Here is a 15,537-nt window from a genome sequence, read left to right on the forward strand (position 1 = left end):
TTTAATCGGAATAAACAATCCGAAAAAACTTTCTAACTATATTTCTATCTTTTTTTTCTCTGTTTTTTTATCCGCCTGAATCCATTTTTGTCCAAAATCTTTTCAACGCTTGCATCATGGAGATGTTACACTATTGATTATTGAAGAAATCTTTAGAAGTTTTTAGAGGCTTTAGAATTATTACATTCAGCTAATATTGTATATAATATTGTGTTTCATGACACAGCTGATGTTTAAAAAAACTAAAATTTTTACGTAGTATTTAAGTCGGGAAACACACGTATGTGAATTATAAAATTACACTTGTTGCGGCAAAATGAGTTAACATGATTGTAAATTAAATATGTTCATTTTCATACAATTATAATAAATGTATTTATTTGTTATGGATTCAATAGACTATTATTACGATACTTTTATAATTAGTATGTATAACACATTTGTAAGGCTATTTAGCGAAATAAATAAAAAATTCCAAGCAACATTATCATATTTAACGTTTAATATAATTTATGCTTTCAAGATTGACACCTTTATTTTTAAATTGAGCGGAGAATTTGACCAATCAGGACAAAGGGATCTTTGTCTATTTGATTTTAATTGGTTCAGTCTCGTATGAATCGATAATGTCATTTCCAAAGCGCAATCTATCGATAGATATGCTTCGTTTCATACATGATGCGTATAACGCATCATATATTCTTGTTTAATATTAGTTAAATAACAAGGATAAATAATGCATCATAATGCATCATTATGTGTGAAACGGAACACACCCGATATCGAAACGCAACTCTTTTACTTGCAGTGGGTGTAGGTGGTAACCGTGGGTGGTAACTAATTACCCGCCTTTTTCCGGTGGAAGAAGAACGCGTCCTGCAGCGTCCTGCGCTTTCTCTTGTTACAGAATGCGATGATCCACGGTAATCCTTTGTATTTCACTATTATTTATACATATCTGGCATCGAGAAACATTGGACGATCGTCGGCGTCGTGTTAGATAATCGCGGGATGCCGATTATTCGCGATTTCTCGATATGATCGGTTCCGAGTCTCTGTGTAGGACCGCGAACGACCAAGATGGCGTAATGGCGTCGCAATTCGCTCGGTGAGCGTTAACATTTACTTGTAATCTCGTAAATAATGCATCGTGATTTTTGTCACGCATTTTCTTCGCGATGCTTCGACGCCATCACGTTGCGATGAGAAATTATACCGATACAGGTGAAAAATCGAAACCGTGTCTGATTTCGATGGAATCCGATACATTAGCATTCCGATATTGGGTAGAGTCCGGCACGGCAATATGGTTGCGTGTTCCATTTTGTGGCCCAACTAGATTGTAATAAGGTGGTAACAGACAGCACGACACATATAATGTGCTTTTGTTTGATTTTTCTCTTCCTTTGCAGATTGTTCGCGTCGATTCTCAAGCACGACCCGATTCATCGTCTTTGGAGGTCCTAGCGCACCGTAATTCCACCGAGTGTATCACTCAATGGTTAGTCGAACCTTCCTCAATTTATTTCTTGTTATTTTAAACTTTGAAAGGTTGCAGAGAATGTGTCGTGTCTCCTGTACTCGAGTACAATGTGAATCCTCGAAGGGCTGACTTCTTTTCTCTCTCGCATATGCTGTGTCTGCTATCATGGAATAGTTTTTCTCTTTACTTTGATATTGAAGACTAATATAGAAAACTGTAGCTCCACACAGAGAAAAATGTCATTCTTATGCTAATTAGTGTTGGCACAATTTTTAATTTTTTTTCTTAAGTAACGGCTTCTACTATTAAGAAAGCTTTTATCTTTGCAAAGAAATTTTTTTATAATAGTTTTAAAATAAAATAAACACTCATCGTTTCCTTGAAACAAGTAATATTTATCAGAAAAATATATACTTAAGTAAACATTACTTATTTCAAATATTATACAAGGTAATATATTCATAAATTTATTGTAAGTTTAATTTGCCATAAGCATTAAATTTATTCAAAATATATTCTGATTTTTAGTAATTTAATACTTCAATCAAGAATATTAAGTTAAAATAAAAATTTAATTTGCTTATTCTTTCGACTTTTATTTGATACAATGTTATAATATACTTTCAAGGAATATATATATATATATATAATATATATATATATATATATATATATTTTAGTTTATAGTAATGAATTTTTCTAAATTTGTGATGAGTATATTTTAAGACAATTATTAAGAAAATATTCTTTGTTAAAAAGATTGCTTATTAGAAGAAAGAAAAATAAATTGAGTAATCAATTTTTTTAGCAATATTTTTTGTGTGAGTGCCATTTGTACACTGAGAAAAAAAATTTGTTAAACTAAAATATTTGATTCAACAATTATGTAGTTTTTAAAAGGTATAGTTTGTTCATGTCAATCATTAATATTTTTTAATTAAGAAATAACTATACTGAAAGAAATGGAAAGAATGATTTTGTTTAAAATACAGATATGAAAATTATATTAGATTATTAAAATAATTACATTACACTGAATAAAGGATTTGGTAATTATTGCCTTTGGTAAAATACTAAATTTGGTAATACTTAACAAATCTTTTTTTTAGTGTAATGTAATTATTTTAATGATTTTAATGATGAACTATCAATAATTATATTCGTAATTATATTTATATTTGTATTTTCAACAAAATCATTCTTTCAGTGTAAACTCAATATTTAATTGAACTTAACTTGAATTAAATGTTTTAGTAAATTAATCACAAGGCTGGTGTGAGTATGGTGTCATAATAAATGCGCAAGTTATTTTTGTTTTATATGTAGAATTTACTTTAGATATTTTGGCATCATTTTGTGCCATCCTGAGTAATTGAAATACAAAATTTTGGGTATTGATTAAAATTTCATAACAAAGGAGTTCAATGTGACCCTATGGTGTCGCATCCACTCATTGTGGCAACATTCTGATTTAATATTCCGGTGCTTTAAAACTAAAATATAAAAAGAATACATATAATTCTACGAGAAATGATGTAATACAATGAACACATTGAGACAACTCACCAAGTTTGCCACAGTATTTAATTTTACACAAAATAAGTCTGTACTGACTTAATTATATCCGCAATACTATTACAAGAAATGTTCACACTACTATATTCACTTTAATAACGACTCAGTACCAGTATTAACCAGAACATTAACCACGTTTCTTTTTTACTTGACCGAATCTTTTTTCAGTGTAATGTAATTACATTGAAAAAAAAGGATTAGGTAAATTATTTGAATAATCTAACAATTATTTGCATACTTGTATTTTTAACAAAATTGTTTTTTCTATTTCATTCAGTGTACTTATTTCTTAATTAAAAAATATGAATGGTTGACATGAATAAACTGTACGTTTTAGAAACTACATAATTGTTGAATCAAATACTTTAGTTTTTCAACAATTTTTGTTCTTAGCGTTGACTCCTGAGAAGAGATTAAATTATCTAGCTAATCTTACTACACTGAAAAAAAGACTGGTAATAACTACCAAACGTGTAGTGAAATAATATCAATTAAATATTTTGTCCATGTAACCAAAAATAATTTTATTTTTCTAAATATTTAGTAAACTTCTATCGGATTTGGCAATACTTGCTAAATATTTAGAGGAAAAAAATTATTTTTGGTTATATTGACAAAATATTTAATTAATACTATTTCATAATATATTGGATAATTATTACCAGACTTTTTCTTCAGTATACAAAATTATTTAAATATTTTGATGATATATTCTCTGCAGCCTTTTAGTGAAGCTACAAAATAATTCTAATCGATGTAAATTGTCAATGTTGCACACGAGCGAAATATTGTATATGTAATAACACGTCCCAAAGAGCCGCCATAAATTCGCCAGCACATTCTTAATTACGCTTCTCGCGCCGACCATCTCTTGTTAAGTATGTATCAATTATCGGGTGGCACGATCGGCCCTCTCTCTCTCTTTCTCTCTCTTGACGCGGCGTGAGAAGATGATAGGTTCCGCAGACGCTTAAGAAGAGCAAGTCTTGCCCTCGTTACCGATCCTCGTTTATATCGCGAACGGAGCGATATCCGGCGCGTCATTTAGACACCAATTCGGAGCAGTGTAATCGAAGGTATTACGGTTCGCGCTCCGTTCCCAAAAATAATCGTATTGATTGCGGGCGCTCGGCCGTACGTTATTTACGGGCGATCGAATCGCGACGGTCTTGCCTTTTCTGCTACTCGCAGGGAAGAGGGACGGGTGCGCAGGTAGAAGGAAGAGAAACGATCGATTAACAATAAGTATCGAAGAGCGCTTATACTTTCTCCGATCGCAATTCCCCGGTAGGGGACGTAAAAATGGAGACACGATCGACGGTCTGACTACCGTAAAAGCGGCAACTCGATCTCGCGGCAGGGGGGAACCGCGCTTGTCGCGCAAAAAAGGAGGACGGCGTGATAAAGTGCGGGTAAAAAAAGGGCGCCGCTGGGACTGGACCCGGGGTCCGGACCGGGTCGGCCGGATATCCACCGAGGTAGAGAATACGTCGTGCGAGTTTCTTACGATGGAACAGAGAAGACCCGCAAAAAAGGACCGCCACGACTGTGCGCTCGCGCGCGCGGACGCGCAGAAATCTGCAATTATATCGCAAAAAGGGAGCGCGGGACAAACTGCTTCCTGGCCCGTAAACAATGTCGCCAAATAAGTCGCCGGACATAAATTTCTCCGCGCTCTGCGCGCGTTCCACGTTCTCTCGTGCACGGAAATATTCTTCCCTTGTGGAGCCTAAACGTACGGTAAAAGAAAAAAAACGAACGATCGATCTCTAAACTTTTTATTCCTGATTTTCAGACCCAGCACGCTCGTCGATACAAAGTTTCTTACCGCCGTCGAGATTGATGCCCGATATGGAATGTATTCAGGATGATATTATGAACCGCCAACTATCGTCCGATAGCCATTTCGCGGGGAAATATAAATCTTACAGGACTGACGTGTGAAAGAGAGAAGGGCGTCGCTTAAGCTCCGCGACGCGTTTTTAAATTAAACTAAATTAAAGAAAATTTATCAATTTTCGCAGGGTGGGACGTACCACGTGTGTAATCGGTATCGCGATAGTTACGACGGGTAAAATATAACACCTTTCAAGCACGCGTACACGTCTATAATTATATATAATTTATCTCTCGCGCGTCCTCCTTTTCTCTCACCTTGCGAAATTCACTTTGAGATCGGAAAGATTCAGATCGTGTGCGGATAGCTAAAGAATCTCGCGTCGTTTAAGAGTAGCAAAGCGGCATTTGGCCCTCGTAATTTCTCGCACGACGGGCCCGATTTAATCCGGCGATTTAGCGAACTCGCGGGATGCAAGAGAGAAAAAGAGAGAATTATAAGGGGATGAAACAAACCGCCCATTCGGCTCGAGCGGATGGGAGCACTTGCCGCGTTAACGCTTCGCGCGTAATTACTATGGTCCGGCTAATCTGATCGGATTAATTTTTTCTGGATTCGGCCACGTTCCGTGCGCGGCGGCGATTACATCGACGGCCGTTCGCGCTCTCGCACCTGTGGGGTTAACACCGCTAATGGATTCCCCGGATCGCATAATTACGGGGTGCGAAACGCAAGTCTCGCGCGCGCGCGCGTGTTGCGACCGTACTTCGTCTACCTTTTAGACAGGAAGTAATTGCATCGCGTGCTGTACTTATCTCGCGACAGTGATCTACAAATTTTATGTGACACCGCCTATTTCTTTATGAACAAAGTCACTTAAACGATCAAAACGATTCTGATTATAATTCTCGCTGCATTCTAAGTGAATTAGAGTTGAAGCAATAGTTGTGTTGTCTGCTCGACACGAAAGGTTAATAATTCTCTGCAACACTTGTAATTCTTATTGCTCAGGCATTCGTTCTATTAGCGAGGCAGGTATCGGGATCAAAGATGAAAATGCATCGTTAATCAGATAAGCGTTCATTGAATACGAAGAGAATGTGGCAGAGATATCTTGCAGACCCACTTGAGATATATCGTGAAGAAAATTCGAGTATCGAGTACAATATTTGATTTGATAAAGCATTGGCAAGAATAAGTTTGTTTAAAAAAAGAATTGCTAATTAAATGGTTGTTTTTGAATAGATTGCATATAAATACACATTTTTAAAAAATTTGTATGAAAAATTTAACGAATTTAGATCGTCGGTCATAGAATCTGTACCATTTTCCTGTACACACTCTAAATTACAATCTGTGTACATATATTATTCACTGGGAGAGAGTGAAAGCCTGATTTCAGTGGTATGCTTATAATTATATCAATCAGTGATATGTATACTGCCTTTCAGTGGTATACACTGATTCTTATCAATGAAATCAGTGAGAGTACTTCCTCTCTTAAGCGAAATCACCACTGAAAGACAGTGAATAATCACTGATTGATCACAGTTATAAGTGTAGCGCTATAAATCAGTAAGATTTTATTGATTTAGAATTAGAGAGTAGTTATACCCTTAATTTGACTAAGGTATCGCGTAACCCAAACAACACAGAATACAAAATTTCAGCAATGTTGCAGCAACGTTGCAAAGTTGCTGAATGTGCTATATGGGATATTTTAATATGTGTATTTCACATTCGAATTGCTCTTGAAGAGCAAAACTCATATACCGAGACTGTTGATTCGTCGTGGAGAGGCTCGCGAGATTTCTGCGATGTGCACTCGACGAACATCAAACTACTGGCCGGAGAGGCGATCCTTTAAAGGCGTCCCTCTTCTCTACCCTGTCTTTGTGAGCCGCGGCTAAAAGCACGGCATAAAGAGTCAACTTTGTAACAGAACCGATCATAAAAGTAGCATTCCCGTACGTATCCTTCTTCTATGGGCATCAGGAACGTAAATCTCCGTCGGATGAATAACGGCTTCTGACGGGGGTCCTCGCGAGAACAAAGTCGGGCCCATTAAAACGCGCACAAAGTAGTTTCTCGCGAATACACATTGCTGCCGCTGCTGCCCGGCCCGCTAATAAAACGTTACAAATTCGTCGCATGAGGGGTAGTTTATGGCACGTGTGAAGCCTTCATCGTGAGGAATCGTCTCGTGAACGCGATTTACGTCTTGCGGGTACAGTGGCGGATTGAGGCATTTAGAGGCCATAGGTGTAAACTGTATCTACAGACAGATCTCTAAATACTGACATGAACTTAAAATAAATAATGTTTCTTGCGAACGAAGCTCAGTATTTATGATCTTAATATTACGTTTTACAACGATAACAAATCGAATTTTTGCGTTTTGAAGGCAGAAATTTTCGCTAAAGATGCAGAAAGCAATTCTAGTAAAAATATTTCTGCGTGAGTTCTTGCTTTTGTGCTCTTTACACTCGCCCTCGTTCATCGCGTTTAACGACTACCGCGTTGCCTGAATCGATTTAAATTCGTGGAAGAAGGGATCGCATTCGAAGCAGTCGCGTGGAATTTTATTTGCAAGGTTTTACTGTGCTTCGTCTTAAAATTATTTATATATAACGCGATTACACGATGGTGACACCTTTTATACAGTTCGAATGCCCGGTGCATGCAATCATGAGACTTCTCTGGACTTCTCTCTTTGTGTTTAATGCAGGTATACGATCCCATCTTTTTGTCGCGCCATCAATGTCCTGAATAATAAAACGAAAAGGGCAGTTACAAATAGTACTTTACAGTCCTCTTGGATGTAACAGTCACAAAATGTTTTATTCGATTATAAATTCTATTGGCAGTTCTTCTCCGAGCGACACTTCAAATCGTTGGTGTCTATCTCGTCTATTCTCTCTCTGATAGTGAAATCGTATTTATTGTCATTATGTTTACGCGCTTTATTTTCTTCTCATGTTTTCTTTTTGTTGCACTTGTTATACAATTACACATAATCACCAAAAATATATAAATTAATTATAATTGCATAATTAAATTAATAACATATTTTAGACTGCATATATAAACAATATTTGATTCATATTTAATTCATTATCAACTTACTGCAAATGTACAAATATGTTTTTTTTTCTTATCTTTACCGTAAATCCTCGGAAACGACGCGCGACACCCGCATAAGAAAAAAAATTTGATGAATAGCTGCACCGCGATATTCGAAGAATAGGCCTTAACCTTTTTACGTTGCCTGATTTTTGGACGTTCCACGTGGAATCGGTGCGTCGTTACGGAGAAAAAAATCGTCCGATTCAATCGGACGGATGGGGTAAAGGCGCGGACAAAGGCGCTATTGTACGTCAAATTTTTATAAGGAGTCTCGAGATTCTCCATTGTGCGAAAATTGAGGGCTTACGCGTCGCGGGAATTGCGGAGGTGGAAAAAGACGGCGAAACGGGTTTCTGGGTCCTAAGACTCTAAAAGAGTTGGTCTCTCTACGGTTTGGTGCTCTTTCGAGGGAAAAGCGCTTCTTACGCCACATCTGTCCATCTGTAAATGTTACGTTTTGTCAGAACTAAATCAAACAGATACCGTGTAGGGATACATTGAAACAACCGCACGATTTTTTACAAGTTACGAATCTCGATTTTTAGACCTAGAAGAAATTAAAAAAATTATTTTCTATATCAAAAATTTTTATCTTTGTTTTTTCTTATTATATTTGTAAATATAACCGCATTTGTATATATATTTCTTATCGATGCTGTTCTGCATGACTTAATATTCAATAGCACTTTCTGCTTCACTCGTATATTGCGTGTGTTTACGTGTTGGCGTTTCGTTTCATTTTCCGAGAATACTCGTCGATGATCAATATTTGGATCGATTGAATATCGATCGCGCGTCAATATTTTTAAATAACCGGTTAACCAGAAGGATCGACTTCCGTTTAAGATTCGGTAAAGAAAAGAAAATCCTTTCGGAGATTCGGTAAAACGCCGTCCGCGTGTCACTCCGCGTCTAACAAAGCGTCATTGACGAACCGTATATAATATAGAATTTCACGAAATCTGGATTTTCTAGAGAGAATAGAGGATCGAGATTGTGGAACCCTTAAGGGTTCGCTGCGTCCGAGGGTTAAACGGGAGGGGGAGTCGATTCCACTGGATCTTACCTCTGGGCCATCACTTCTGTTGAGATTTTTTTGATCAACTCCCACAGACGGTTTTACGTGAACTTTCTCACGGTCAGCAATTTTTCCTGTTACACAAAGACATTTCCGTGCTGTTGGATTTGAAAGTCGATACAAAATAGGAGAAAAACAGATTTTTTATTTTTATTTTTTACTTTTAATGAAACCATATATTTGAAAACAATTACTCATATGAAATTAAATGACTGAGGGTCTTGTTTAAATTAGATTCGTCGGATGTCAATTACTTGTGAAATTGTTTACAAGTTTAATTAAACAAATTATCTGCAATAAAATAAATAATTTACGCAGCGGACTATAAGTAACATTTGACCATTAGAAGGACTATTAGGCAAAGCGATAAAAGCGTTAGAATCACGTAATGACCGAAATGTAAGGAAATGTCTGCAATCGAGTGCCACCCATGTAGATCAAGCGTTAAGTCCCTTTGCTCTACCGCGGGCTAGCGCGATTATCCAGTAATAAAATTGTGCAGTTTTCTATCAGAGATTTAGCGGCATAAGCCTACTCTCTTCCCAAGTAATAAAACAAAACGAAAGCCAGGTGGTCGCGCATGACGCTTTAAAGCGTCTGGAAGTTTCACGACTTCGAGGGGTTCGACGACGCGCTTGTGCGCACTTTCATTTCACTACGGCGCCGTAAAAATTAATCCGATCGTTAAGGATCGTCGTAACTGTCAAAATATACGGCCCCGTATACCAAGCCAAGCGAAAACCTTCCGCGGAAGTGCGTGAAATAATTACTGTCGTGAAACCCGCTCGAAGCGTTAGGGGTGAAACGCGCCCCGGGCGGTCGTTTCTCGTCGTCAACTAACGAATAGCGATTGTATAAGTTTATGAAACATAAGTAATACAATGCGTCTGCATACACATACTTCTGCAGGATACTAAAGTAATGTCGGACTTAAAAGCAACAAACTAGATACATTTATATTTTGCAAGATATATTAATCTCGAAATTGATTATTCTTTAGTCAAAAATATTTTCTTTTTAGAATCACGAGAATTGCTTGTATTATCTGTATAGTATTACTATGATAAATTGTACTACTACATTTCTAGAAAATTTAACATTTTATGCACGCAATACGTGAAATGTAAATTGCTATGCATACATATCACGTATTCCATACAGTTATATTTATTATCAACTATCGCTATTTGTTCATCTGACATTTAGAAGCCAACTACTTAACTTGTATCTGAACTTCAGATAAGTGACGAATATGCACGCGGATAATTTCGAAAAACCAGTTTGTGATTATTATGATGGCGCACTACCTTCTATTTTCTTTAACTAGTCATGGCACATTAACTTTCATCTTAAATCGTAAAAGCCGCATTTTTATCTCGATCGAAATGTAGTTAAGTCGCTACATTGAGATGCACCTAGTCTCATCATCTCTAATAATTTTCTGCGTTTACCTCGTCGGTGCCGGCTTCGGCATGGCAGAGCCGCGACACAATCGTCTTTTTTGCTCACTACGTTCCGGTGGGCGGAGAAATCGATGATCCAGATCGAGATTACTAATGGATCCCGGTGGACCGCTCGGTCGGAATATCCGTGCATAATTCGAGTAATCGAATCTACCAAGGTATTTAAAACGAATTGGGCCAAGAAAAGAGAGCGAGAGAATATTGAAGAAAAAACGTAACAACGAGCCAATTCATGATTAGTCATCACTGTTTTTCGTATCGTTGCCGCTTGCTACTCGAAGATGCAATTAAGCAAATATGCGCTTGCCGTGAAAACAAGTTCAAGGTGCATTTTAATGTACTCGTGCTGCTCAATCAGAAGCGTCACGCGTCAGCGTACAATCACAAATGCAAATACGGCATGCCTCGACGTAGCAATCGGCTCGCTTCCGCAAGAATTCACGCGTGTAGGAATTTCTCGGATTTATGTTTCGCAATGATGGTTCATTCGAAGATGAAGAGAAATCTCAAATCGTTACTTGGGAAGACGGGCGCTCGTGATAATTCGCGGGCATGCGGTCGGACAGACCGATAGCGAGAAAGCGAGAGACATAATCCGACGAGAGGAAGAAGCAGCAGATCACAGACAGGAAATCGCGATAGCGGGCACGGGGTTTCCAACCGCGTTATAACATTTCTCAAACCGGAAATGCAATATGGCGAGACGCACGTGGGTAGCCACGAACGTCTACGGTGGCGCAAAAGCGGTTGTCGCTGTTCGCTCCTTGTCGTGAAATGAATAAAAGATGCTGGGCCATTCGGCAGCGTGTTGCTTGCTCATTAACGCTAGTATCTACGCTATACGGTCAGGATGATGCGCTAACGCAAGAATACTTTAAGCACAGGCCAAAACCGGACGTGAATATTCGGCATTAGATGCAACGCGATTGGAGCTTTCGTAGCAACGATGAGAAACGAAATTTCTTGGTTTTATGGGGAACGTGACTCTTGATGAAATATCGATGAATGATCTCGCAATAAGAAATTCTCTGAACGAGGTTCTGAGAATTAAATATCTGGCAAATATAACATGTCCTTTTTCGGACTATTAATGACGTCTTTGGCTTTAATTCCGAGTATTGCTGTAACACGAATGCTTGATCAATGCCGGAAATGGAGGTGGTAGGATCATGTGCCACGGCGGCGCGAAGCGCGTTAATAATCGGACCTACTGTTTATGGCGGCACCGCAGCTCTGCGAGAGAAGCCGGGAACACCAACGACGACAACCGGCACCGTGACGACGATAACCCAGAACGGGAGGCCAGACAAGCCTCCGCCTGCCTTCCGACCGAGCAGAACGCGTTCGTCAAAGAGTTTCATTCATCCGCGCGGCAAAGTTCACTCGCGCGGACACGTGTGCCGAGCAGGCCAGCATTGTAAACGAGGGATTTATGCCCTTTCGGCGACACAACTCTCTTAAGGCTCTCCTTTTTACGCGTTTCCTCCTGACTACATAAGCTCGATCCGGGAGGACAAAAACTCCGAAACAGAAAGAAATTGTTTCAATCAGTAACGCGGGGTAACTTGATGGGAGGCGATGATTAAAGCTCAGCAGCGACAAAAAGCGAACTGTCCTAGTTTTGTGGAAGTAACGTACACGATGACGCGGCGATTTGTACACTTTTCTTAGAAATGTAATTATTTCTCTAATGGCTTAAGTAGCCTCACCGTGACGATTTAGCTTATAAGCAAGAAATAAATTATAGATGTCTACCTCGCGATAAAAAGCACGATAAGCTTGCCTAAGATTCCCGGGACTATTGTCACTGCCTTCGGAAACAAAATCTGACCATGGGTGTGTGAAGTTGACATTCCTATGGTACAAAATCGTAGTTCTGTTAAGAGCTCTGTATTATTTACAACAAAAGAAAGAATTCTTGATAGTTTTTACAAATAATTCTGTCTATTATAATAAAATAAATTTTGAAAAATGATGGTACTAACTTCACACCCAACACTAGTACCGAAAAGTTCTGAATAGTCAATTTGATGTTTTTTAATGAGTACTAATTCTCGATACATTTCAGAAATAGTTCTGTCTGAAAACGTAAAAAAAAATCGGGGTTGAATTCTCAAAAGTGATAAAAAAAAAGTTGAAACTTTAAAAATATCAGTTTTAAGTAATTTTCTCATTAAGATTTTTTATAGAATTCCGCGGCAACTATTCAAAACACTCAACAGGATTTCCAGAACATTTAAACAATTTTTTTATTTTTTTTCTCTTGATCAAAAAATTTTTTTATATTGAGAACTCTAGTACTCGTTAAGACATCAAATTAGCTATTCATAACTATTTGGTGCTAGTGTTGGGTGTAAAGTTAGTACCTTTTTTTTTTAATTTATTTTCTTTATTATAATGGGCAGAACTATTTGTAAAAACTATCAAGAACTGTTCCTTCTTTTGTGAATAATCCAGAACTCTTAACAGAACTATCGTTCGTATCGAACAGACTTCGTATCGTAGTGATGCCAACTTTATACATTTCCTGGCCAGGATCTCGGTCCACAATCTTGCGTCCTAAAAGCAGGAGAATCGTGGCCGAGACATCGTACGCGAGCATCAATCGATAACGCTACGTCAATATGCCGCAGTAGACGTGTAGGAGAATGTCCTTTGTGTCCAGGGTCTAAAAGGATTTAGAGAGGCAACTCTGACGTGCGTCTATCGAAAACATCAGAATGTCAACGAGCATGCTTCTTCATTATGTCCCATTTGTTAAAAATGCACCGATCCTATCGGTTTATTCCATTTTCGAATTGCATAGGCGTAAGTAAAATTAATTCTTCTAAAATGTGTGCTTTTTTTAATTTTTTGCTCTAAAATAAAAATAAAAATGTCGAATCTCTGTCTTGTAAATCGAGTTCTAACGACGAGAGAATTCAGCCTGCTGCTCAGTTTTTCATATCACGTTAGATCGTTACGAAAGAATAGAGGATTTAAATCGAGGTCTCAGGCGCGTGGGTGGATTACTTAGCCGTCCGTAGCTTCCGTATTTTCCGGCACAGTGCTATCGCGCCTTTTATGGGATAAAGAATGATGGTGTGACTGGAGAGGATCGCTCCGATCTCGCCAGGTCTAGCTTGGATATCTCACTTCGTTGCGCCTTGTCGTCGTTAGAAGTTGACGAAGCGTTCGCTCGAGAAGAGAACGAGCGGGAGACGAGCAACTCTTGCGTGGGCGTACCGACGGGTATCGAGTAGCCGGCTACTCTCGTTTATTTTACGTTACTAGGCGCATCGCATTAAGTGCTGTTTAATAAATTCACAGCAGACCGGGTGAACGCTGGGAATGAAATACGAATATTTCGGCTTCTACTTTTTCGTAACAAAAGATAAGGTTGATTGATGTTGCTAATATTTGTCTCGTTAGTCGAACACATTCTTATTTCTCTCAATAGGATTTTTCGCTTGACACGATTATATGTGTACCTTGCAATTTTTATATACATCTTAATTTTTGCATTATTCAAATTCAATAAAATTGTTGATTTTTTTGAGATTAACGAGATAACACGTGATTTTGTAACATGCTAATTTTGCTATTTACAATAGAGGAAAAATTAATAGGATAGGATATCATATACTTACTGATGTTGATCGAATAGCGTCAGTGCTATGGGGTTAATATCTCAAGCAGGTGATATCTTATTGATACTTCATAAGAAAGGCTTCGCCATGCAGACGCTCGAGGTCGAAGAAAGGCTGGGCATCTTCATGTCCGTCAAACGTACTTCGAATCACAAGAGAGAACGATGAGGACCCATTGTTGTCCTGGGCTTGGAGAGTCTTCCTTTCGCCGTGTTCGAGAGCGGAAGAGCGGTCTCGATCGCTCGTTAAGTGGATTCATTCAAGGGGCCACTTCTTCGATCGAACAAAAATGTTTGTTGCCTGTAGAACAAAAATTGACGTAGTACTGACGGGACGGGATGTTTGCCACCTCAATTCTTCGCCGATTCGCAACGAATGCATAACTTCTGCTCTTTTTTATTATCTCAGTTTATATCGATATAAAAAGTGCGGTTTCTCGTAAAGATTGTGTAATTATTACGAGGCAAAATAATTTTTGTATTGAAGATTTCGAAGAATTCGGAATATGAGAGAAAGGGCGATCATGTAAGAAGTAACGCGACGGGAATGAAAGAGGAAATGTTAAAACCGGAGGCTATGGAAAAATATTTTTGCTGGCTATGATTTATCGTTTGACGCAGGCGGAAAGACAAACGCATGTGCCTAGAGATGGAAATTAATGGGTGAGCTAACGCCGTAAAAGCAGATGTCGAGATGGTAATTAGAGTTAAAAGACACACGCGTCTACTTGATGGCATTCAAGAGCATGGGCGTGGCGGGTTGTTTCAAAATGCGGATCCAACGATGTTACAGTTGTTGCTCAGCTGTAAATTTGAACTAATCATGAGTTAGGCATTTGCCTTCGTGATGCTATGCGTCCGACAGGTTTACCCAAACGAGATAGCAAACTCTGAAACTTCTCGAGAGCTATCGCAACTTTGACATGTGCAAAAAAAAACTCATTCATCTCACATTCATTTCTGCATTTAATATTACTTATTGCATTTTTTTAACGAATTGGACTTTAGACAATATGAAAAAAAAATAATTTTTTATTATTATCCTATAATAAAAAAATGTTTTTTTTTTAGTTTGACATTTCTACATAAAACTAATAATTTTTTTATTTAACGAAATTCGCGTTTTTAAAAGTTTTGTAAATCACATTTATATTCGGGACGAGTCAGCCACTGATTCTTACTATTGATGACTCTGAGAGTTCGGTGCTTAACGATCCCTCGATCGTTTTTTTCAATAATGAAATTCCACGGTGACGTTATCGTAGGAAATGAGTTACGTGACCGGTATACGTTCTGGACAGGCTCGCAAGATGTCGAACGTCCTTTCGAGGTTGTCACTGCCCATTG

The sequence above is a fragment of the Solenopsis invicta genome, chromosome 11, assembly GCF_016802725.1.
Source record: "Solenopsis invicta isolate M01_SB chromosome 11, UNIL_Sinv_3.0, whole genome shotgun sequence".
Lineage (NCBI taxonomy): Eukaryota > Metazoa > Arthropoda > Insecta > Hymenoptera > Formicidae > Solenopsis > Solenopsis invicta.